Source organism: Macaca fascicularis, chromosome 3 (assembly GCF_037993035.2).
Source record: "Macaca fascicularis isolate 582-1 chromosome 3, T2T-MFA8v1.1".
NCBI classification, from domain to species: Eukaryota; Metazoa; Chordata; class Mammalia; order Primates; family Cercopithecidae; genus Macaca; species Macaca fascicularis.
The window spans coordinates 131,844,584-131,871,674 of NC_088377.1; the positions used below are offsets into that span (position 1 = coordinate 131,844,584).

Consider the following 27,091-nt stretch of genomic DNA (forward strand, 5'->3'; position numbering starts at 1 on the left):
ATACATATATAAATTTGGTTCTCTCAGGGCCCTGAGTAAATGATAAAATTAATTCAATTAAATCTACTCCAAAATTATATATTAGCAAGGAAGAAAACCATGGATTATATAAAATTGACCAGGGGACACTGTAAAGACAAAACATAACACAACACACATGTGGTATCAAATATTCACAGTCAGGCACTGTTAGGATCTCATTACTTTGTCAGAATCTTGGATCTTTTTTTGCAAGTTACTTTGACATCTTTCTCCCAGAGCACAATTTGTCACTTATTCTAACAAAATAGAAAAGAGATCAAATTTCGGTCTGATGCATACAACACTGCCTTTCTAAACATTATTGCCTTTATTCCCTGTGTGTACAGGTATGAGTACAAAGAAATACAGGCTGTAGGGCCTTATTTTGATGGGTGTCAGGCTTAATGAGAAGGGTTATTTGTTAGTTTCCTCAATTCTATGTGATTTAAACATTTTTTAAAACCACATCTGTCTTCAGGATTAATGCATTTGCAAAACACCTATGAAGATGTAATTAGAAAGACATTTCCTATGACCATTCTTAATATTCCTTTTTCTTCCTCTCTTTTGAACTTCCGTTTCTTTCTCATTTTTTCCATAAAACATAGTTTTAGATGGATTCTAGAGAAAGTGATTGGTATGACAAGATAAAGAAGAATCTTTGGAAATTCTAAAATGGGAGTAGAATCCAGGAAGGAAGAAAGACCAGGTACCCAGAATCAAAATGTAAGAAACCTGTGTTCTCTAGCCATCCAGAATTTTTGCTTAGGTAAGCATATTCTGGAACACTGATTATGTTTTAGTTTAACAAAAGAGATAGTTCACTCCTGGAAAAATAGCAATCCAAACTTACGGGATCTGCACAGTTACCTGTCTTTGTGAGAAGCTGCATTCTTCAAAGATACAACATAGACAAAGATAAGCAAACCCAGGCTCCCTGAAGAGCCTAATCACATAACTGACTTAGAAGCAACTTTCAAAGCTGCCAGGGAAACTGAAAAGCCTGCCAGTGAGTCAGATCCTGCTGCTAACAAAAGGTCTTTCAAAGGCTGGCATCTGGGTCCTGTGATTGCCATTCAGAAAGGGCTGTCGGGATTTCATGCTTTATCTCTGGTGATCATGTGTGCAGACCATTACCAGGTTATTTGGACTGTGATGACGGTTGTCTTGATTGATGATGAAAGCCTGTCTTGTGATTTCACTTATAAATAAGATTCTTTTAAGCTGTCCTTTTTATTTATTTACAATTCTGCTTTGACTTCAGCATGTATTTTCTCTATGCTATGAATTGACTAAGCTCTCTCTTTTCCACAAAATGAGAGCTAAAACTAAAAACCTAGCTTTTTACACACTTATGACTGGGAAATTTCATGTACAATGAACTTCATATCCTCTCTTATACAATATGGTTTTGAGAAAGCTCTTTTTTATCAATAATAGATCCTCACATTTGTTTTACTTAAAAATTTATTTAATTTACCTTCATAAAGCAACTAGTATCATGCAGTTACTGGACATATTTATATTTAAAGTCATGAAAAAGACTATTGCCTCTCCCATCCACCACATCCACCTCCCTAGCACCACCACAACACTCCCAACCATGTTCCACGGTTAACACGGTCTCTCATGAAGAGCTTTATGTCAGTATTGAAAATACTGATGCTGCTTTTTAGAAAAATGTTTCTTCTAATTTATCACAGGTTTGACTAAGGAAGTTACCCATGCTGCACTTCCCCAGTCAATTCTCATTCAGTCACCAGTGGAGGCACCTTGTGGGTAACTCAGTCTACTCCATTCTGCATGATTCACTACCGCCTTCACCTTCCTTCACCTCTTCTCTAGTGATTCCCATTATACGGCATCCTTCTCAATCGTACATAGTCGGATAATTGCATACCCTTGGAATCGCTTCACAGCAGGTCCTTTGGTCCTCCTTCAAGTGCATGTGCCGTGAACTACTCAATCATTACACAGTCTGCCTGCTCCTAGCTCTCAGTTTTGTCATTGGCTATAGAACAGTCTTCTCTCCTAAACATCACTGTGCTGTATTAATCCATTGTAGTTAAGCAATTATGGTCATGATATTAGCCACTTTGTGATTATTCTCAGTAACTTGAGGCTTCTGTAATAATCTTCATGCAAGTATGCAAAATTCAATATGAAACCATATACGAAGTAGAGAAAATGCTACCTGAACACTGACACTTTTCTGAAGTTTTTTTCGTTTTGTGATTGGAAGTATAATTATTGCATACAGACCTATAGAGTAGTAGAGAACAGATTTTGAAGGGATTACTGATTGCTAAGGTATTTTACAAACTACTATCTGAATATAAAGTTATAGCCATGGGAAGTCTAAATATTATAACTGTAGCCACTTATTTATCTTTTAAAAATTGTTTGAAATGATAACTGAAGTTTTGACTCATATTTAAAAGATAACTAGGACTGGAGATGTGGTTGCTGCCACCCTTAATTAATGCCCTTCATATTCTGACCTCTGTGAGTTGACAACTAATAGACCACATAGACCTGAAGCAAAGCCTACTAGTTGACAAGTGTCCTCCCTTTTCACAAAGCATCTAGCCAAACTTTCCATTTTAAGAGGCAACTGATTAGGGAAAAGAACTTACATGTACAACAGTGGAGGAAATTTATATGTAATATTTAGATTAACCCAATTTCTAATTCTTAAAATAGAAATAAATGGTTAAGGATAATTCAGCAAATGAAGAACATTAACAGCAATAAGAAGAAAGACTAACAGAATAGCTAATTCAAAAGCCCCAAAATTACAAAGGTAATTCAGGAATTAGAAGATAATTTAAAAATTATATTTGATATATAAAGACAAATTTATAAAGTAAGAATCAAATGCTATAAACAGACAACATTTAGAGACCGGGAAAAAGCCCTTTGAAATAAAAGAAATACACACACACATAACACATACACCCAAATATAAGTCTGGCTGAATGCAAAATTCAAAAACTGAAAAAAAAGAGATTTTTTTAATAGAAAATTAATCCAGGAGGTTGTTTTTGATTTTACAGGCTCATAGGTGGAAGGGAATTGCCTTGTCTTAGATGAGACTTTGGCCTGTGGGTTTTTGCGTTAATGCTGAAATGAGTTATGACTTTGGGGGACTGTTAGGAAGCCATATTTTGAAATGTGAGGATGTGAGATTTGAGAGGGGTTGGGGTGGAATGATATGGTTTGGCTGTGTCCCTACCCAAATCTCGTGTTGAGTCGTAGCTCCAATAATTCCCATGTGTGTGGGAGAGACCTGGTGGAAGGTAATTGAATCATGGAGATTGGTTTTTCCCATGCTCTTCTCATGATAGTGAATAAGTCTCACAAGATCTGATGGATTTATAAAGGGGAGCTCCCCTGCACTTCTCCTTCTGTACACCATGTAAGACATGACTTTGCTCCTTCTTTGCCTTCTGCCATGATAGTGAGGCCTCCCCAGCCATGTGGAACTATGAGCCAATTAAACCTCTTTTCTTTATAAATAAATTTTAAAAAGAAGAAGATATATTAATAAAAATATTAGAAAAATGGATAAAAATATTTCATAAGAAATATTCGAATTAATTTCTCATTGTTGAAGAAAATAAAAAATCATTAGGTTGTATAGTCCTCCAACGGCCTATAGAAAAAAAAAATGAAGAAAGGTCCATATATTGATAAAGTCTTCTAAACTTTCAGTGGAAAAAGTTTAAAAAAATTCCAAGACATTGTAAAAAGTTTCCAGAGAAAAGTGACCTGTCACTAATAAATGTACAACTATTCAAGTGGCTAGACTTTGATCACTAATGTAGTATGAGTGAGGACAAACAAGCAACATCTTCTAAGTTTTAATAGAAAATAATTGGATACCAGTATTTCCAGCCACTCAGCATTAAAGGTTCACAGCACACAAAAGTTATTTTCAGACAAGAACACAGAAATGTTATCTGAGTCATTCTTTCTAAGAAATTTATTTGTGGCTGTACTCCAGCAAACATGATGGGAGAAACTAAGAGGAACACATGCAATAGTGCAGTTGTTCTAGGAATGCCAAGAAAAGTATTCAAGAATGATGGTTCTGGAATGGGCCTAGAATGAGAGAGACACAAATAACAACAACAAATAAAAATAATATATAACACTAATTACAGCATCGTTTGTGGAAGTCACTGATCTAAGTACATTAGAAGTCACTGTTCTAAGTATACTCATGTAAACTGAATCCCTCTCATCAGTCCCAAGAGTAGGATTACTATTATTACCATTGTACAATGGGGAAATCAAGACACACGCATAATTCAGATGACTTTCCCAAGTTGTGGCACTGAATTCAAGCCCAGATAATCTGGTTTCTGTGTCTGTAGGCAGTCAGTGGTTCTGAAAAAAAAGAAAGCCTTTAACGAGATTGAAATAAAATCTATTCAACCCGAAAAATTTTGGCGACGTGATTAAGAAGATGAATGCTGCTTCTTTCACAGAAAAAAGATACTTCTGTCACACAGGGGAAGAAAACAGTCATGGTATTTGAATGAAGGAGAATATAATTTGACATATTGTTGGTATGTTCACAGCCTTCAAAGGAAATTGATTATTGGTTTCTGAGTCGACTTGAGAAATTAACAACAGTTTATCTCAATTCTTTCCTATCTCTTCTGGCTTTCAAAAAACCAAGTTAAGCCTTCTTTGCACAAATGATTTAAAATTGAAACAAATCTTACTTATTTGGGTGTTTTAGACATAAAGCTAAAAATAAAATGTCCCAAATGTCACATTAAATCTTCATCCTTACTCTTAAGGTAAGAACTTTTCTTGAGGATTTTTATCTCAGCCTGAATGTGTTGGGAAATAAAATTAATAGTCATTCCTCCTGGACCGTAGTTAGTCAGATTCTGGCCACTGTTTTGACTGAGTAGCTTGTTCTTGAGTGAGAAGTTGTAAGGGATAGGGATGGGTCTCCTTGAACCAATTTAATGGGGCAAGCTGTGCCTCCAGAGCCAAGCTTCCTACTTCCCTTTCTTAGAGTGCGCTAAGGTGCCTAATTCCTCAACAAACCACAGTCCTCTCCAATGCTGCAGAAACAAGCCGGTTCCTGATTTCCCTTCTTCCAGTACTACCATACCAGAAAGGGAAGACAAGATCAGAAGCATGGATAAGGCGCTTATAGTTTATGTTTTTTTTCTTTCACTCCCAGAACCCAGTCTGAGGAAGGAGCACACCATTTTTCTTTTTTTCTTTTTCTTTTTTTTTTTTTTTTGAGACGGAGTCTGGCTCTGTCGCCCAGGCTGGAGTGCAGTGGCGCGATCTCGGCTCACCGCAAGCTCCGCCTCCCGGGTTCACGCCATTCTCCTGCCTCAGCCTCCCGAGTAGCTGGGACTACAGGCGCCCACAACTGCGCCCGGCTAATTTTTTTGTATTTTTAGTAGAGACGGGGTTTCACCGTGGTCTCGATCTCCTGACCTTGTGATCCGCCCGCCTCGGCCTCCCAAAGTGCTGGGATTACAGGCGTGAGCCACCGCGCCCGGCCCACACCATTTTTCTTAATTGCCTTTTCTGTTTTATGGAGACAAGTGTAGTTGTAGCAAAAGTCAAAACAGTATATCTGGATTTGATTATTTCACGGCAATTTTGTGTAATTTTATATAAAATACATAATATAAATACTAAAGAGAGTACTGAGTCTTGGTTGTAACAGTATTATCATTTTAAAAAAATTTATCTGGTTCACGTTGGTGTTTGAATAAAAAATAAATAAAATAAAAAAATTAGTCTTGATAATTTTATTTAACTTCATGGTCTTAATCCCTTTGTCTTTAAAATGGTGATAATACGTGTTCCACCAACTCAAAACATAGTTATGAGGATGACATAATTTGGTTGCAAATGCTTTTTATAATGCTAAGCACTATATAAAAATAAGTTTCAATATTTTGTCAGTATATTGGGGTGTAGTATTTCTTTTGAAATTTTGATCTTTAGATGTGAGGTCTTTTGATGCCACTAAGATAGACTGGGAGCTATGGGACTTTGGAGGGAAAACAAAGTGTTTTGAAATGGTGTTAATTATCTATATTCTGTACTATTAAAAGTTTGATTTTTGTATAACAATTTAAGTGAAAACGGTTAACTTCCATTGTTATCGGCTTACTTTTACATCTGTAGTCCCCAGTCTGTTTGCAATGGATTTGGTAAATTGAGTGAGTAGAGATCTGATTCTTTGTTGAGTACTGGAATAATTCCAGGCCCTAAGATAACTTGAGTGCTCTCTTTTTCTATGAAGTATCTTTCTACATTATTCCGGGGGCAATTTAGAGCACATATTGGATTCAGAAAGTGATCCGGGTTAAGTTGTTCAGTGAATGGTGAACACTGTTCTTTTCCTTGCTTTAAAAGCTTGAAATATCCTAGTTCCTGCATACAGGTAGCAGCCTTCTTTACTTAAGCCTGATGGCCAGTTTCTCTTGTTGTAGTTTCTAGTCTCTAAAGACCCAATAATACTTGTATTGCTTTCATTGAAAATGTTAACCCAGTTCCTCTAAGTATTATCCTAGACACTGCTCTTTTCTCCACATTTTCTATTTTTATTCACTGGAAGGAACAAACACTATCTGTGTTTCAACATACATTCCTATGGCTTTTTGATTATGAGTTGATGAAAGTTTCAGATAGATTCTTTTTTATTCAATATACTACTCTGTCATCAGAACTTAATTTCATTATAGTAGTAGTGAGGGGCAACTGAACATTTTTCCTTGTATATCTACTATACAAATGTAATGCAGAATTCAGTAGAAGACTGAATAGAATAGATAAATAAACTCATATATTTAAGAGTAATCAGAATAAGGTTTTCCTATTATAGATTGTCCACATCTATAAATATATTTGCATATAAATGATTTTCAATAAGACTCTATAATTGCACTATATAATTTCCCCAATTAACTTACACTATTTTTCAATTGTTTCTTATGTTTCAGCATGACTAAGGTGGGGTATGGGTGTGTGTATGTGTATGTAAGCACCCTTTGAAAGTGTTATTATTTAGCCTCTGCCATCAAATACAAGAACAGGACTGTGATATTATTTTCAGCTAAAATAATGTATGTTAGCGTTACATTATTTTCACAAATGGATAAATGTGTCACATTCAAAAGCCTCCATTATTATACATTCAAGAAAGGAAGCAGTGGTCACAACGGGAAGTTATTGTGCAGCGTTGTCGGCTATTTATTTTATCAGATGTCTGTAAAATGCCTATCAGTTCCATTTGCTTGTCTGCATGCAGAGCTCATGCATATAGTTGTGCCTCTCTGGTGGTCAATTTTGTTTGAAGGTTATACATTTCCTTTGTCAGTCTACTGTCCTTACCTGTTTCCTATTATCTTTGTGTGACTGATAAAGTCTGTTACATTTTTATCCCTAATACCATTAGAAATAAATGATTTAATTCACATTAATGAATTTCTTATTGGAATACATTAGATAAGCAACTCTCTAAAGGAAAGTGACTTGTACATTTAATTGAATCTGATAAAGAAGTTGAAAAATACATTTGCCAAGTTAATTTCTTTCTCTATTATTAATTCCCTACTTCCTCACAAATATATCTGTTGCAAGTTAAAACAAAGGACACAAAATCAAAGAGACATTAATACAAGGGTTAAATAATAAGCCAATATCATGTCCTCTTCCTAAGTTGCATAGGTATATTATAGAAAAATAGCTCAGAGAGAATACATTATAACATTAACAACAGTTATTTCTGTCCGGGCGCAGTGGCTCATGCCTGTAATCCCAGTACTTTGGGAGGCCGAGGCAGGCGGATCACAAGGTCAGGAGATGGAGACCATCTTGGCTAACACTGTGAAACCCCTTCTTTGCTAAAAATACAAAAAATTAGCTGGGCACGGTGGCAGGCGCCTGTAGTCCCAGCTACTCTGTAGGCTGAGACAGGAGAATGGCAGGAACCCGGGAGGCGGAGCTTGCAGTGAGCCCAGATCGCGCCACTGCACTCCAGCCTGGGCGATGAGCAAGACTCCATCTCAAAAAAAACAAAAAAAACAAAAACAAAAACAAACAAAAAAAAAATAGTTGTTTCTGTACCATAGTTATGTTGACAATTCTAATTTTATTCTCCATAAATTCTACTTTAAAAACACTCAGCAACAAGTACTGATCAAGATAATATTTTTAAAAATTAATACTTTCTTAAATTTAAATTTTTAATAAAAAAGTATTTGAAAATAAAAGCTTACATAAATGCTACAAAAACAAACAAACAAGCAAACAAAAACATGGCTGCATAAAATCTCTGGTGTCTCCAACTACATATATCACAGAAATCATAGCATATCTATTTTTAAATTTTGTTTTACTATCATTTCATTTTAAGTTCAGGGGTACAAGTGCAGGTTTGTTACATAGATAAACTGCTGTCATGGTGGTTTGTTGTACAGATTGTTTCATTACCCAGGTATTAAGCCTAGAACCCATCAATTATTTTTCCTGATCCCCTCCCTTCTGCACCCTCCATGCTCAGACAGGTCCCCAGTGTGTGCTGTTTCCCTCTGTGTGTCCATGAGTTCTCATCATTTAGCTCCTATTTATAAGAGAGAACATGCAGTATTTGGTTTTCTGTTCCTTTGTTAGTTTGCTAAGAATAATTTTCTCCAGCTCCATCCATGTCCCTGCTCAGAAAATGCAACTACTTTTTCTTTTAACACACGAATAGATGGGTTCCCAAAATGTTAAATTATTTTTCTGTTGTTTTATTGGTTAAATCTAGGATTTCTAACCTCTCTACAAAATGTTTTAAACACTAAAATCTTCTCTTTTCAGGAAGAGATACTTTTGGAAATACCACTACACCTTTAATAAAGAAAAAAATTTGTAATTTATATCTTACCTGTAATTTCTTTCTTTTCCTTCTTGATTTTCATGCTCAAATAAAAATATGCATATTTGTCTCCACCATAACAGAGAAAAGAGAGAAATCGCACTGAATGAATTACCAATTCTTCAACTATTCTTATCCACTTACCCCTCTGGTTAAACAGCTTTCCAAGTTGTTTCCAGCTGTGTGAAGTAACTGGCAATAATTAAGTAACGCTGGTAATATGGGAGGTAAAACCTATGTTGCTATGAACCTTAGAAAGAAGAGGTTGTTTAACTTTCTCTAATTGCTGGTTGAGCTTTCTTAAAGCTGGAATTGTTAAGTCCCATCTTATTTTCATTTGAAGAGAGCTCGCCAGGGTAAAAAGCCAACCCAGAAGCAAGGTAGCACCGAGAGCCAGAGTTAGAGTTAAACTCCTGATAGTATCATTTAACCACCTGAATCAAAATATGTCCGGAACATGTACACTCCTGAGAGTTTCATTTACTGATCCTACACATTTCACATTTAGAGTTCAGTTCATAAAAGGGATTTTGTTTTGTTTTCATCATTTATTTTTTTAAAAATCTTAACTAATACAGGGATTTTATTATCAGCTTCTGTGTTAGTTTTCTTAGGGTTGCTGAAACATTGTGCCACAAACTGGGTGGCATACAACATAAATTTATTGTCTCACAGTTCTGGAGGCTAGAATTAAACAATCAGGGTATCAGCAGGATTAGGTCCTTTGGAGCGTCGTGAGGAAGAATCTGTTCCCTGCCTGTCACCTAGCCTCTGGAGGTTTCCTGGCAATCTTTGTGTTCCTGGGCTAGTAGAAGCATCACTTCAATCTCTGCCTCTCTCTTCACATGCATTGTCTCTTTGGGTGAATCTGTCTCCAAATTTCCCCTTTTTATTGGCTTAAAGTCCACCCCAATGGCCTCATTTTAACTTGCTTATCTCTATAAATACCCTGCCTCTGAATAAGGTCACATTTTGAGATACTGGGAGTTAGGACTTCAACATGTGAATTTCGGAGGGGTGCGATTCAACCCATAATAGCTCCAATCTGAGATCCAACTGAGCTATTGATATTTGTAACCTTCAAAGAAGTACGGTCCAGAGCCTAGAAATGGAATTTCAATATCCAGATATAAGAGGTATAACCTTCTACTCTGTCACATATTCAAGAGTGACTGATTCTGTTACCCTGAAGGTTCCTCTCTTGTTTTCTTTTTGTTTATAACTCTTTTTCATTTCCATGTTGGCTCCTCTCTGTTCACTGTCCCTTGCCATGGAAATGTGGTTCTCCTGGCATCATGGGATGCAGGTAGGCATAGTGTCTATGTGAGTTTTGGGCCACATTGCTTGGTGAACTTTAGCCACTTGCCCACCTGAGGCAGCTACTCTGCCTTGGGGCCCACAAACTGTCTTTGTATCGCATGAGTATGGACTTTCTTAGAAATCAGTCCTGTCTACCAAAAGTACTATTTCCAACTCTAATTCTTCCTCTAATGTCATCACCTTTTGGTAATTAGAGTAAGTTTGATGATCTCTTTCTTCTCTGAACTTTCATCAAGGGTGACTTTGTGCTTCCCATGTGAACCATCCCTCATTCTGGCCCCCCAAGCGAATGAGTCTGCCATTTTGCAGTCAGAGTTAGCAATTGCACTGCTTGCTTGCCACACCAGCAACTTCTCAGCCATCTGTCGGATGGCAAAATAGGTCCACTGGACTTCACTGTCACTCACAATCTGATTACAGGAACTAATATTTATTTTATTAGTGGAACATACACTTTCCTCCCTTCACTGTTCCGCTTTGAATTTCTCGTTTTTCCAAAGCTCATACAAACTAACCTTGTGTACATACAATCAATTAAAACCTTGAGTAAGAGTAATAGTGTAGTTTTGTCAGAGACTGCAAAACACTTTAAAGACACTGCCTTTTAGTCCACAAGAAGTACTCATGAAGGATATACTATTGTGTGTATGTTTTGGATGGAGAAATAAGTAACTTTTTTTAGTAATTACTATAAACTAGGCACAGCTTCATGTATTAAATATGCATTGATTTATTTAAACCTTACAAATAGCTTATGAGGTAGGTATTATCTCATTCAGTTAGGATCTTTGCAGGAAAAGAATGGCTCAAAATAAGATAATACAGAGACTATGACAAAGAAACAATGCTGAGGCACCTAGGTCAGCAATTTTGTTAAGCTATTTCACCCTGAGAGCCGAAGGGACTAAGAGAGAAGATATGTGATGAAGCCAGCGTTGGAGCCATGATGTGGGGTCAGTTGGCAGGTGCTGTAGTCCAGAAAGGTTGAAGATGCTATCAAAGACAAGAAAGAAAAGAAAGATAAATTATCTCTCTGAAAAACTGATTCTTAACGTTACACACATCATTTCTACTTACATCCCATTGACTGGAACTTAGCCTTGGTCCCATGCCTAGATGCGAGAGCTCCTGGGGAATTTAAATTCCATTGTTAATTATCAGTAGTCACGTACCTAAATAAAATATGGGGAAAAATTATATTGGAAGACCAAGGGGAGTTGTTAACATACTACTCATTCAAGGAAACTGAAAATAGGGTGTGGTAGAATCTGGCACTAATTAGCTTTATCAATTTGGGAATCTATTAAATCTCTCGCTTTTAAAGTTTATTATTTAAAACAAAACAATTTTAATTCATTTACGATGATGCTTGATACAAACTATTTGCTGATTTAATATGCTTTGAGAAAAGTGAGTAGAGTTTAGTATTGAAATCTAATTTCTATGTACCAAAATGAGCTACTTAAGTGTCTGTCCTTAAGGATTAGAGGCAAATGTCTTTTATAAAAATGCCTTTAGGATTCCTGTCTGTCATGGTACATGAATAATTTAGTTTGATGTGATTTGGATTCAGCATCAATCAATATCTACTGAATGAACATCACAAAACGTATGTTTTGTAACTCTAAATGTGTTGATTAAAGTCTCAGAATTCAGACAATTGCTAACACCATTAGGAGAGCAGTAGTTTTCAAAGTGTGGTCGTCTGACCAGAAGCATAAGCAAATTATTGGGCTGAATTAGATCATCTGGTGTTGAAATCAGGGAATCTTTTAATAACTTTTTAAGGTGTTTCATAAGCATGTTAAAAATAGAACTACTGGCCTAGATCAAGTGACTTGACCTTATAGAGCCTCAGTTCCATCCTCTCTCAGAAACAATAACTGTAACTATATTGTAGAGTTATTTGGAGAGTTAAACAGTGTAACACAGGTAAAGCCTTTAATAAAGCCTGGCAAAGAGTAAAGGCACAATAAATATTAGCAGCTTGCTTTTTTTTTTTTAACAATTAGAAGTCTTTGATCTATTATTTTTTATAGGAAATATGCAAATAAAAATATTGGGTAAAATATTTATGAATAATGATTTAGAATTCAGAAACTATGCCTTCTAAGTATACTCCTGTATAATTTTTTTTAACTCTTACTTTAGGTTTTGGGTACATGTGCAGGTTTGTTATATAGGTCAATTTTTGTCATGAGGTTTTGTTGTACAGATTATTTCCTCACCCAGGTACTAAGCTGATATGCTTTGATTCCTCACTTAAATTTCATGTTGAATTGTAATCCTCAGTGTTGGGGGAGGGACCTGGTGGGAGGTGATTGGATCATGGAAACAGTTTCCCCTTGTTGTTCTTATGAATTATCATGAGATCTGGTTGTTTGAAATTATGTAGCACTTCCCCCCCACACACACTTTTTTTTTTCTCTCTCTCTCTTTCTTCTACTGTCACGTGAAGACTTGCTTGCTTCCCCTAGCCCTTCTGCCATGATTGTAAGATTCCTGAGGGCTACCCAGCCATGCCTCCTGTACATGTACAGCCTGCAGAAGTGTGAGTCGATTAAACCTCTTTTCTCCATAAATTACCCAGTCTCAGGCATGTCTTTATAGCAGTATGACAAGGGACTCACACATAAGCCAAGTACCCAACAGTTATTTTTTCTAATCCTATCCCTCCTCCTACCTTCTACCCTCAAGTAGGTCCCAGTGTCTGTTGTTACTTTGTGTTCATAAATCCTCATCATTTACTTCCCACTTATAAGTGAAAACATGCACTATTTGGTTTTGTGTTCCTTCGTTAGTTTGCTAAGGATAATGGTCTCCAGCTCCATCCATGTTCCCACAGAATATATGATCTCATTCTTTTTTATGGCTGCACAGTATTGCATGGTGTATACGTACCACATTTTCTTTATCCAGTCTGTCATTGATGAGAATTTAGGCTGATTCCATGTTTTTGCTATTGTAAATAGTGCTACAATGAAAATCTGTGTGCATGTGTGTTTATAGTAGAATGATTTATATTCCTCTGAGTATATCCCCAGTAATGGGATTGCTGGGTCCAATGGTAGTTCCTTTTTAGCTCTTTGAGGAGTTCACATATTACTTTACACAATGGTTGAACTAATTTACACTCCCACCAACAGTGTATAAGTGTTCCCTTTTCTCTGCAACCTCAACAGCATCTATTATTTTTTGACTTTTTAATAATAGCCAATCTGACTAGTGTGAGATGGCATCTCGTTGTGGTTTTTATTTGCATTTCTTTTGATCAGTGATATAGAGCTTTTTTTCATATGCTTGTTGGTCATGTGTATATCTTCTTTGGAAAAGTGTCTGTTCATGTCCAGATCCAGACCTCCAAGGTCTATTCTTATTAAATAAGAAAAGGAAGCATCTGTTTAGGAGACAATAAAATGTAGTTGTTAAAGCCCCAAAAGTAACATTGCCTTGACTCAAACCTCAGCTCAACTCAGATCTGGGAAAGTTGCTAATCCTCTTCCTTTCTCTGTTTCTGCATCTGCATAGTAAGCATAATAAACAAAGTTCCTTCTATCATAGAGCTGTCGTTAGCACAGATAGTTAAGATAGTTGCTTCCACAAAAAAATTTTAATTTAAATGTTATCCTTCACAAAATAAAATTTGAATTTAAATGTTATCTACTATTATTCTCAGGCAATTATGCTTGAAGAAAAGTGTTTGTTGCATTTATTCCAGTACATTATTGCTCATACAGTGAATTCATTTATTTCTTCTAATATTTATTTCAGTAATTCTATTTTGTTCTTTCCCTTAAGAAAAACTCTCCCTGCCCCCCAACTTCATAAAAAATTCTTCAAAACATACATTTTTTGTAATTGTTTACTTTCATTTAGCTCCTAAGCACCTCTCCTGGGTGAATTAAAGTTGAGGAACAATAAAATAGAGATACTTTAAATAATTATAAATAAAAATGTATGTCTAGTCATGTTAAGGGCTCAGAATAATCCTTAAATATTTCTTTAAAGTCTACTTAATTTTTTTCCCACAGGTAACATGTCCTTTTCTATAAATATAAGCTTTCTGTGCTGAAGAAAATCAGGGTGTATACCTACATAAAATACTTTTCTGAACCCTAAAGCCAATTTAACATTTCATGTCACTTTTACAGTTTTTCTCACTTCAAGTGGAGCCACTCATGTTGTCTGGGATGTTTGGTAATTGAGTTTCTCAAGGAATATGTGACACATTGTGATGTACTGTAAAAGGATTTCAGAGTTATCCATTCCCAGACCCTTCATAATCCACTAAAAATACATTTCAGTGTCCCCTGACTGTGCCTCAGGAGGCCCTACCAACCTCATATTTCTTAATCTGATCTTATTTTCTGGTCATCAATTTGATTTCTCAGCAACTGGAAGCACTAGGTCTTCTTTGAATAGCCTCATGTCTATAAATCTTTATCTCTATTTTTTCAATTTTCCTCCCAGTCTATGTTGATCTTAACCCCTAAATTTTTATCACTTGTAGCCTGAATTACAGGTGACCTTTTCAATGCTATCGGTCAAGTTTCCACTTAATAAGCCTGGAATGGCCCTTGTCATTTTAAAAAAGAAAAATGAACAGTTCTGAACGAAAAGTGTGGGATAGAAGGAACAGAAATCCACAGAAGGAAGGAGAGGGAGAGAAAAAGAGGACGGACCGAAACAGTGCTGAAAAAGTTGAGGGCCTCACTGCTTGTATATTTTCCCTTCATGTTTAATCTATTCTGCTCCCTGTTTTAAATGACAGATTGTTCACCATTTCTGGAAAAATAGGCAATTAGAATCTCATAATAAGCCACTGTGAATAAATTATATATTTTATATGGTGAATTAACCATTAGGAGAAAGAAACTCAACAATTTTACTACTGGCCTAAGTGTATCTTTTTATAATAATAAAAAATGAATCACATAATTTTGTATTTTCTCTGTAATTTTTAAAAATACTTTTGGAAAGAATTTATGTTTAATAGTGCTTCAAAGACGGTGGATATTTCCTTTTACAAAACATTTTCTGTCTAGTCCGCAACCCTAATTGAACAGAACAAATGTAACTGTGATGCTGGAGAGCACCTGATCAACATCCATCTTATACAAACTAGGCTTTTCTTTTTAAGTGATCACCTTCTCTCCTCCTGATTCTCTGATGAATATGTCAGTTATGAAGTTCATTGTCCAACATGCATGTATATAGCAGGCATTTCAGTGAGTCTATGGCAACAATTAAAAGAATAAACCACAGATTTCATTGTCTAAAATTGGGGTCCAAAAGAAATAGACACATGGCTAAAAGGGATGTTCAGGCTGGGCAGAGTGATACTTCGACTTGTTTCTTAAACTGTTTGTTATTGTATAAACCTCCTATATAATTCAGAATATTCCAATAACTTGAAACAAAATGCTAGATTAAAATAATGACAACAAATACAATTTGGAAAGAAAACAGATTGTTGTCTGTGTGAATCAAATAGAACAAGCAATCGGATCACATATGCATCTAAAGAATTCAATTTGAATTCTTGGTCATTTTAGATAGGAAGGTTGATTTTGAACAGACTTAATGGAGTGATAAATACAGAAAAGTGATACGTATGATGTTCGTGTAAGAGCCCTAGCAATGATTCTATCCTGCCCCACCCCCACCAGTCATTACTAGATTGACTGTTTTGTGCAGTTTGGAAATGAAGTTAGTTTATGATTCTATTTATTGAGCAACTACTGTATAATCTAGGTGTAGTTAAGCCTTCTAGATTAATACAAATATATTATAAAATAGCTTTCTAACTTAAGTGCCAATTTGTAGCAGTTGTAGAGGAAAATGACATACATTCGTAAAACAATTAAATAATATGATATCTTTTCCTTTGTTAAATAGTGCAGTGTATAAAATATTAAAAAATACATTAGAGCTTCATGACGTGAAAGAAGTTAGAGCAATGTTATTCAAACCATGTTCCAAGATATCTCAGTAAGATAATCTGCAAGAAAAAATGTTCGTGGTGAAATATGGATCATGGAAAATGCTGAGTACTATAATGTCATCTTGGAAATTCTGCATGTGCATTCACATAGTAAAGGCTTTGAGAATTGCTCCAGATAGTTAATCTTTTTATATTTGTTACTTAAACTCCTGGTAGCTACCTGCTTTATATGAACTGCAAAGCAATTTTTCAATTCCAAACAAAAGTATCAATCGCTTTCTGTGATGCCTGGAATAATTAATCAAGACTACATAAGCACAAGATAGGACATATATACATACACATACACACATCAAAGAAAATGCCTATTATTAAGAACTATGAATAAAAAATACACTGCCAATTCAACCACGGTCATGCTTGCTTATCACAGGTATTTTACTTTATACTTACTGAAAGATACATTTTCAGGGAATTGTATCACATATTACTTCTGTGCTGTTATTTTATTTTATGTTATTTTTTTGAGATGGAGTCCCGCTCTGTCGCCCAGGCTGGAGTGCAGTGGCGCCATCTCGGCTCACTGCAAGCTCCGCCTCCCGGGTTCACGCCATTCTCCTGCCTCAGCCTCCCGAGTTGCTGGGACTACAGGCACCGCCACCATGCCTGGCTAGTTTTTTTTTTTTTTTTTTTGTATTTTCAGTAAAGATGGGGTTTCACCATGTTAGCCAGGATGGTCTCGATGTGACCTCGTGATCCGCCCACCTCAGCCTCCCAAAGCTGTGCATTTATAAAACTACAAACTATACATGAAATAAATTGGTTAAGATATTCCTGAATAATTATTTATATTTTGGGTTTGAACATTGATACCCCTTTTTACCAGGTTCACAGGGGGAAAACTGGAGAATGGAAGCTACATGTGAAGGAAGGCTAGGCAGAAAGCTTGAAGGAAATTGAATTTTGATAGTTCCTTGAGACCAATCATGGTTTGCCAACTTATGTACAAGAATAAAATAAACTGATTAGTAATTTAGGCCACCATTTGCCAGGTTGTCTGTTACTTGTAGAAAAACACAATCCTAGTGAATATACTTGCCATTCTATGTTTCATGCCCTTGCAGGAGTGTGACTTGTTCAGTGTTTCTTTCAGCTATCAAATTAAGGCAGTAAGTTAGATTTGAATGTGATGCAGGTATTCAGATACGCAAGGAAACAGTAAGCACAAGCTTTCTAGTGTGACCACCATTTTTCACACATGGATGAATATGGAGTGCAGTTAAATCAAAAGTGAGATGAGACCCTGAATCTTGAGGCCATTTTAGAAGAGTGATATGGTGCATGTAAACTTGACATTCCAAAAGAAACAATTCCATGATAACTTAGGCTCTATCTCTTGATGTCAGAGAGAGACTTAACCATCTGTCATCTCAACAAACCAGAGTGTTCAGAGAGGTAGACTTTGTATGGCCTATTTCTCTGTGCTTCTTAGCTGCTCGTTGACAGCAGCATAGGAGTGAAGGATCTTAGGGTTTCTTAAAGTTAAAATAAGAAGCATCATTGCGGGAGTGTCCATCAGATTAGAGAAGCCTTAAAAAATAAAGGAAAGTGTAACTTATTTTATTGTGAGTTTAAAATGTTGAAATATTTTATATTCTCCTTCAGATGATTGCAGTCATCAAATAGCCATAATTCCTTAGAAAATTCTTATTTTTTTAGGAAATATCCTTAGAAAATGAAGAGTAATGACATACTACTTCATATTTGCACTTTTCTTTCGTAAAGGAATCTTTGGGTCCCTCATTTTTTAGGTACTACTGGGTTCGGTAACTCACATTCTGTAATGTCATGTGCCCGTTTTTCTTATGGTATTTATCATATTCTAAACTCATCAGGTATATTTCTATACTTGTTTAATGTTTGTTTCTGACAACTAGAATGCTCATTTTATAAGAGCAGAAAATTCATCTAACTTGTTCATCACTGATTTCCCAAATCTTAACGTGTAGTAGGTTGAGAATGTGTTTGTTGAATAAATGAAGGTATGAATTATTAAGGAAAAATAAAAGTCAGGATTATAGTAATTTCAAGACTAAATGTACAGCTTTAAAAGTATTGTGAAATGACTTGAAACATTACCTGATATCCTGACCTGCCTGGTATTTTGAAAGCTCATAGAATCATACTGGCAAAATCAATGAAATTTTCCTGCTGAGTGACCACTGAAATCTTTGAATATGCTTTTTTTAAAAGATGTTGTAAATGTTTTAATAATACTTTCAATTCTTCTATGTAGTTTCAAGAAACTTATTAAGTTACCTGGGTTTAGTGAAGAAAAGAATATTGTTACAATGGCCAAATATATCTCAGCTGCAATGCTACATGCACAAAGAAACTTAAAGAACTACAAATGACAGTATAGCAGAAAATACTGGTTAACTGATTTTTTTTTCCAAAAATGATCTGAAACCATGGACCTGTCCTTTGTAGAAGAGTCTTCAAATTCATCATACAACTTTTTAATAAAATAGTCGTATTTGAAAACCCATGCTTTTCTGACAGGTTCCAAAGTTAACGCATCTATTCAAGCTAGAATTGCAAAAATAAATGTAATTTTACTGTCTACATATAGCCCCAGATACAGAAACATTAACCAAGAAAGAATTGCTCCTTTGTTAGAAAGAAAATTGCAATTATTCATTGAAGTTAGTTAACAGAAAGTTATTTTTGTGTTCCTCTATCTAACTGAGACTTGTGACTTATATATTGATTTCTATGTGGATATTTTAGGGAAGATAATTTCTCCACTCATGCAACTTGGACTTTACATGTCCACATTAGACAATCATTTTGCAAAACAATGAGACTTTTTAAAAATGGGAATCCAAATAATTTAGCAAACTCTAATATCTGATCACTACATACTTTCTGTTATTTTTAAAGTTTCCCAACTACCACAATCATCAGCTGACAATGCTTGGAAAGATTAATATCAATTATTATTCTTTTATGAATTGCTTTTTTTGAACTTCAGTGAGTGTTAGACTTTTATATAGTGATTATAGTAAATATAAACTGTTTTTTCATGAGGTACATTTCATTGGCATCTGCTGTTTAATTATCCAATTTGCTGGATGCTGAATGGCTTAAAAATGTATTACTAACAACGGTTCTACCAATGAACCTGAAACTGTCACCATTAAAATACACCTTTGACATTGAGTTATAGCGTTTCCCTGAGTCATGTGTTAAAATCCCAGCATACAGCTTTGGGAAGCATAACCTTTTAAACTAATGTTCAGAAAATTATGGCCCACAAGCCAAACATAACCCATTGACTATTTTTGTACATAAAGCTTTAATGGAACACAGTCATGCTTATTTACTTACATATTGCTTATGGCTGCTTTAGTGTCACAAGGCAGAATTGAGTAGGTGCAAGAGAAACTGTAAGACCTAAGAGCTGAAAATACTTACTATCTGGCCCCTTACAGGAAAAAAGTTGCTGACCCTATATCCCTGCATTAAACCATTATTGCACACTATTCACAAACTTATCTCTGCTTATTAGATTCACTGTATACAATTTTGAGGAAAACAAACAGAATAGAAAAAGACAATACCTGCTTACTGTGGCACTGGATGCCACAACTGGGTATCTTGGAGAGGCACATGAGGCACTAGCTGTCTCAAAGGTAAAAGTGAGGAAGAAGAGTTGAAATCAGTAAGAGTGGACCAAAAATTAACTTCAACTACTAAATCATTTTGCCATTCACAGCCAAAAACAGAGGGGTAAAATTTGAAAAAAAAAAAAAAAAGTGAATTTTTAAATGAGTTTCTATGTGAGTCACTATAAATTTCCATGGCTGTTTAATGATTCCCTAGTTAAGCACACACTGTCTTCAAATTCAAAAACAACAGCAACAAAATATCAAACAAATTACATAATCTGGTTCTCTGCTGAATAAAATAAGATACAAAGAAACCAAAACAATTTTAAAAGAGAAATTAAACTACAGTTGTTTTACATTTAAGCCATCGTACACTTTATTAGTGTGCCCATATTTATAAAAATTTTAAGTTAAAGAACAGCTTTACTCCTACAGCATCTTAATAAGCAGTCCAAAGCATTTTAATGAGCTTATCATAAAATTCAACAATATGCAAGAGTAGCATTTTCTGATGTCATTAATATTTCTGGTATCATTTTCATGTGTAAAAACACAAGAAAAGCAAGTTCACATATGGGGTCTCACTGCAAACTCCCAAACTGAAATCCAGATATGTTAGGAATTACGTCTTTATCAGTTAATTTTTTAATTAAGAAGTTTTTTTTAAAATCAAATATGTAAAGGGAAAAAACGATTTCTTGTCTACCTCCTAGAAAAAGAAAGAAAACACTAAAACACACACACACACAACAAACCAATTATGTACGGTTTAAACATCTTTCAGATTATAGGCAAAATTTCTTGGAATTGAGTCAGACATCACACCAGATGTGTACCACTAGGACAAGTGCAGCTCCATGTGCTATGACCCAGCAGGAAGATGAAATGGCCCCGTGGTTAGCCAACAAAAGCTTCCATACAACATTTGCTTTCAGCTGAGATGGATGATTAATACAAATCAGTTTAACCTTCTACTTTAAACAACTAAAAAGCAGTTAAATATTTAACACAATGACTTTAAGGTAGTAGACAACAAGCATTGCAGAACAGTTATTCCTGAAGGGAAGAGAGGACCAATGAGATAAGCCTGTAACTGCCTTAGCTTGCTGCATTGAATGAATTTCCTTCACATAAAGCTGGCATCCTCAAAGATCTCTTTAGTGTGGCTGAGATAGCCAGGTCATAGGATTACACATATTTTGAGCTTTAGTTGATCCTGCAAAAACAGTCTTGCAAAGAACAAATTCACACTGCAAACAGCAGTATGTGAGAGTGTTTTTCATCTTTTTCATTTTAACATTTTTAGGGTATAATAGGTATGCTACCATGGTTTTGATTTGCATTTCCCTAATGACTAATATCTTCTAGGACCATTTTCAATGTGCATTGATTATTTGGATATCATTTTGGGGTGGGGGGTGTAAAAGATCATTTATATTTTTTTATTTGGTTTGACTTTTGTTTCTGATTGATTTGCAAGAATATTTGTGTGTTTTGTTTTTTCTTTGTCCTGCAAATATCTTCTCTCACTCAGAGTTGCCTTTTCACTCTTTTAATGGTGTCTTTTGATTGACAGAAGTTTGTAATTTTAATTACATTTCATTTGTTCCATGTTTATGCTGGATACTTTTTACATTCTTTTCAAGAAATATTTACTCCATAGTGATGGAGTTTTAAATAATCAACTAGACTGAAGTTAATAAGGATATATAAGATTTCAAAAACAAGTAGTAAGTTAATCTGACTCAGTGATATAGAACCCTATACCAAATGAAGGGATAACACATACTTTTTAAAAGCAGATATTCTTTGGGTCTCTTTCATAATAGCTAGGTAAGCACAGTCAATACAGATCAATATGTGCCAATATTGTTTGTACTTTCAAATACTTCTTGTAGTGCTACAAGTTTATTAGATACATATTTAAGCAAGTTATAGCACATAACATCTTCATTAAGTGTTTTGCTCATATGCAACATGGATTGTCACCTTTCTCACTGCTAGGCCTCTAATATCACCCCACATCCACCACATTAACATTGGCTGATAATCCTGCAGTTACAAAAACACCCAAACTCTCGCTGGGTTAGTGAAAATATATTTCAAGCTACTGCTACATGCCAATACAATTAAGCATTGAGTCACAGTCATTATGAGACAGGGGATACAGGCAATATAAGCTTCATCACAACTGAGAAGATCTAGAAACACTTGTTAAATAGCATTGCTGACTACTGTGTACGTGTGACACTTGGAAAACTTTACCAAGTAATAGGTTACGTGACATATCATAAGAAATATTCAAGAAACTGGATCACATAGAATTATATGCCTAGGGGTAGTTTTTTTCGGGTTGCATCTGTTTGGTGATCTCTGACCTGCCTGTACCTGGATATGTATATCATTCTCTAGGTTTAGAAAGATTTTTGTTATTATTTCCTTGAATAAGCTTTCTAACCCTTGTTCTTTCTCAACTCCCTCTTGAAAGACAATGGCTCAGATTTGTTCTACTGGGATTATTTTCTTTTTTTTTTAATTTTTATTTATTTATTTTTTATTATACTTTAAGTTCTAGGGTACATGTGCATAACGTGCAGGTTTGTTACATATGTATACTTGTGCCATGTTGGTGTGCTGCACCCATCAACTCGTCAGCACCCATCAACTCGTCATTTACATCAGGTATAACTCCCAATGCAATCCCTCCCCCCTCCCCGCCCCCCATCCCCATGATAGGCCCCGGTGTGTGATGTTCCCCTTCCTGAGTCCAAGTGATCTCATTGTTCAGTTCCCACCTATGAGTGAGAACATGCGGTGTTTGGTTTTCTGTTCTTGTGATAGTTTGCTAAGAATGATGGTTTCCAGCTGCATCCATGTCCCTACAAAGGACACAAACTCATCCTTTTTTATGGCGGCATAGTATTCCATGGGATATATTTTCTAGGTCTCAGAGGCATTCTTCATTCCTTTTCATTCTTTTTTTTTTTCTCCTCTGTGTGTTTTCAAATAGTCTGTCTTCAAACTCACTGTTTATTTTTGATCAATTCTGCTGTTGAGACCTTCTGATGAGTTTTTCATTTCAGCTAATGTTTTCCTCATTTCCAAGATTCCGTTTGTTTGTTTGTTTTAATTATTTCAACCCCTTTGTTAAATCTTTCTGATAAATTGCTTTTGTGCTTTATCTTGGAATTTTCTGAGTTTCCTCAAAACTGTTATTTTGAATTATTGATCTAAGAGTTCTTATATTGCTGTCTCATTGGGTTGGTCACTGGCTCCTGCCTTTGTCCATTTGGGAGGGTTATAATTCCTTGTATACTGTTGTTTCTAATGGACACCTGTTGATGTCTTTGCACTGAAGGATTAGTTGTTTATTCCTGTTTTTCCAGTCTGGGTTAGTTTGGCCTTTCTAGTGTATGTATGTTTAGAGTATCTATGCAGTTTGACTATTGATTTCCCTTATTCCTAAGTTGCTGCCTCCTTGTTGGCACTACATGGTGCCCTAATTTCAAGTTTGCCTCAGCTTTTACCAAAGTTTGATGTGCCATTTGTGCTGAATTGGGGTTAGGGGGAGGAACCCAAAGGGGATTCCCTGGCTGTGTAGAGAGGCTGGTTAGGGGTTCATGCTGAGTGCTGCATTACCTCTTTGATTTGTCATCTCCTTTGTGTGAGCTGGAGAGCAGTGCCCATGTTTTGTGCACTGGGACTGCTAACCCCACCTCCACTGTCTATTTCCAGCAACCCTTTAGGGGTTCCTCTCCCTAAAGGCACTCAAGTTGTTTTCAGTGGGTTGAAGGAAAAACAGCTTTTCTGTGTAGGAACCCAAGATGATGGGGAAACCAGCTGTCTGCTGCAATATCACATTTCCCAGAGACAGTAACTCCAGGGGAACTTTTCTGTGAAGTGCCTGACAGTTTGTAGGAAGCATGTAACACATGGAAAAGTCCATTTCTTCTACCCTCCCCATGCAGTTTACTTCTCTGTGGCTCAGGGATTATCACAGCCTCAGTTTTGAGTTCTGGAGTACTGGTGGTGATAATTTTGACACTGGACAGGATTTTGTTTTGTTTTGTTTTCTGCGGGGAGGGTGAAACCAGATTGCTTCTATTCCACCATTTTGTTGTTTTGTTGCTGTCATTCTTGGTTTGAGACACAGTCTCGCTCTATCACTCTGGCTGGAGTGCAGTGGTGCGGCCTTAGCTCACTGCAACCTCTGCCTCCCATGATCAAGTGATTCTTGTCCCTCAGCTTCCCAAGTAGATGGGATTACAGGCATGCACCACCATGGGCAAGCTAACTTTTTTTCTTTCTGTATTTTTAGTAGAGACAGGGTTTTACCATGTTGGCCAGGCTGGTCTCGAACTCCTGGCCTCAAGTGATCTGCTGGCCTCAGTCTCTCAAAGTGCTGGCATTACAGGTGTGAGCCACCACACCGGACCCAACTCCACCATTTTGGTGACATCACTCTCTTGAGTCACATAGAAGTAATCAAAGTTTAGAAATTAATAGAAATTGAACACACACTTCCCAATACATTTGGGTTAAAATATAATCAGGTACAATCTTCCAAAAAATTCACAGACCAAATAAGGAGTTATATTGATAATAGAGATTAAAATACATTTTGAACTAATAACAGTGAAAATACAATGTGTCCAAACTTGTTAAATGTGTATAAAGCAATAGTTTCAAAAAACTGGCATGAAATGCTTACATTAGAAAAAAGTAAATATTGAAGATTTTTTGAAGTTTTCCAACTCAAGAAATTAGAAGAAAATAGAGAAGGTAAAGAAGGTAAACAAATAACATTAAAGAGCAAGAGGTAATTAAATAGAAACTTTAAAATAGAGATTAAAAACACCAATATATTTTATTTTAAAATAACTCAAAATGTTGGCAAAATTGAGCAAGTAACAAGGTTAATTAGTAACTGAATAATTATAAGTAATTTCATAAGTGTGAAAAGCAAAATTGAAAATTTGTAGAAAAAACAGAGGTGAAGAATATTCATTTGATGTTAGGGGAGATAAATAATTTTTAAACAAATAACAGGAAAAACAAACCAAATTTAAAAAGATTTACAACTAAGACTACATTAAAATGAAAACTTTTATATGATGTAATGCACAATTAAAGTGAAAAGAAAAGCTGAAAAGCACAATACTAAAAAAGAATTAGTTTCAATAATTTACAGATCCCTTTGGAATCAGTAAGAAAAATAAAAACAACCCAAGGAAAAACTGGGCAAAATTATGAAAATGTGATGCACATAGGAGAAAACTAAATTCCCTAATACTCAAAAAGATGTTAAACCTCAGCAGTAATCATGTAAATGTAATTAAAAACTAAAATGGAATACAATTTCATATTATCTCGAAGGCAGGGTGTACTAGATCCAATAACACTAAGGGAGATTATGGGTAAAGAAGAACCAAGCAATTACATTAAGTATGAATCATGAAGAACCTCCTGTACAAATGCTCAAGCTTACAAATAGAAACAAGATCATTACCAAATTAGTTTGTAATAGAATAAAATCAAAAAGACATATGCATGAAAATGGGTAAGTATGTTATGAAATACTCTATGAAAATGGACAAATAAACATGCCACAAACTACTACATAATAATTAAAATAGATTAATTATAACCACTGGAACAAACATGAATAGAACTCAAAAAAATTTATGTAAAAATAAAAAAGAAGAACGTGATACTAATATGTTAAAATATATGCATAAACTCTTTAAACCATACTCTATATTGTTTATGGATACATACAAATCTGGTAAAACACAAAAGCATGCCTGGGAATGATAGTACCATTTTTAGGGTGGAACTTAAGTTGAAGGCAATCATATGAAGGGTTGGAAAGCTGACCCTAGCATTTCTAAGATTTTATTTTAAAAGAAAAATAGAGATATGAATCAAATATGGCAGTGTTATAATTTATTCACTCTCAGTGGTATTTACTAGATGTTAGTTTTATTATTTTCATATTGTATATATTTTATAGTTAAAAATATTAAATATTAGTTCATGATAAAAATCAGAATTAATGATAAAATACATGTCAAAAATTTTCATCCTATTATTCAATCTCATTCTTGGCGACTTATATTCTAAAAATATTTATCAGAAAAAAAGAAGCAAAGCATGAAGAGAATATATATGTATTTCTTGAAAGTTCAAATGTAGCAGCATAAATTTTAAGCCACCTATTTGTTCCACAGAAGAGAAACAATTAACTAAATTATGATACAGGTATATAAATATAATGGATCATTGTACACTCTGTTTTGTTAAAGCAATGTGAAAATAGAAAATATTTAACACATAATCCTTTTAGCTTGAATTTTACTTTTTTCTATGGATATATGATACTTGTACATGTTTATGGGGGTACATGTGATATTGTGTTACATGTGTATAATGTATAATGATCAAGTCAGGGTACTTAGGATAACAGTCATCTTGAGCATTTATCATTTCTATGTATTGGGAACATTTAAAATCTCTTCTAGCTATTTTGAAATGTGTAATATGTTGTAATTATAGTTATCCTGTTGTACTATTGAACATTAGAACTTATTCCTTCTATTTAACTGTATGTCTGCATCCATTTTCCTACATTTTTTCATCCCCCCATCACCACACCCCTTCTATCCGCAGGTAAATGTCACTCTACACTTTACCTCCATGAGAACAAACTTTTTTAGTTCTCACATATGAGTGAGAACAAGCAATATTTGTCTTCTATGCCTGGAATGTTTTACTAAACACAATGACCTCCAGTTCTGTTCCTATTACTGCAAATCACTGGATTTCATTCTTTTTATGGCCAAATAATATTCCATTGTAAATATATGCCACATTTTCTTTATTCATTCATCTGATGATGGACACTTAAGTAGATTCCATATCTTTGCTGTTATGAATAGTGCTGCAAGAAACATGGGAGTGCCTGTAGCTCTTTGATGCACTGACTTCACTTCCTTTGGATAAACACCCAGTAGTGGGATTGTTGGATCATATGGTAGTTTCATTTGTAGTTTTTTGAGAAATCTCTGTACTGTTTTCCATAATAGTTGTGTTTACATTCCCATCAACAGTGCATAAGAGTTCCTTTTTCTCTGTGTTCTTGCTGGCATCTGTTTTTAATTTTTCTGATAATAGCCATTCTAACTGCAATGAAATGCTATCTCATTGTGGTTTTGATTTGCATTT

At 35.2% G+C, this 27,091-nt stretch overlaps 1 long non-coding RNA gene across 2 annotated transcripts in view; it reads right to left on the minus strand.

Moving 5' to 3' along the window:
- Window positions 1–10,958: 10,958 nt before the first annotated feature.
- The window catches only part of LOC135969908 (uncharacterized), a 49,046-nt gene continuing 32,913 nt past the window's right edge, over window positions 10,959–27,091 (minus strand). Inside the window, exons 3-5 of one of the 2 annotated variants that reach the window (XR_010585263.1) lie at window positions 16,178–16,253; window positions 13,154–13,772; window positions 10,959–11,245 (exon numbers count right to left, since the gene is read on the minus strand). This is a non-coding gene — a long non-coding RNA (uncharacterized lncRNA). The remainder of the gene's footprint in view (window positions 11,246–13,153; window positions 13,773–16,177; window positions 16,254–27,091) is intronic. The other variant, XR_010585262.1, reaches the window with a different exon arrangement.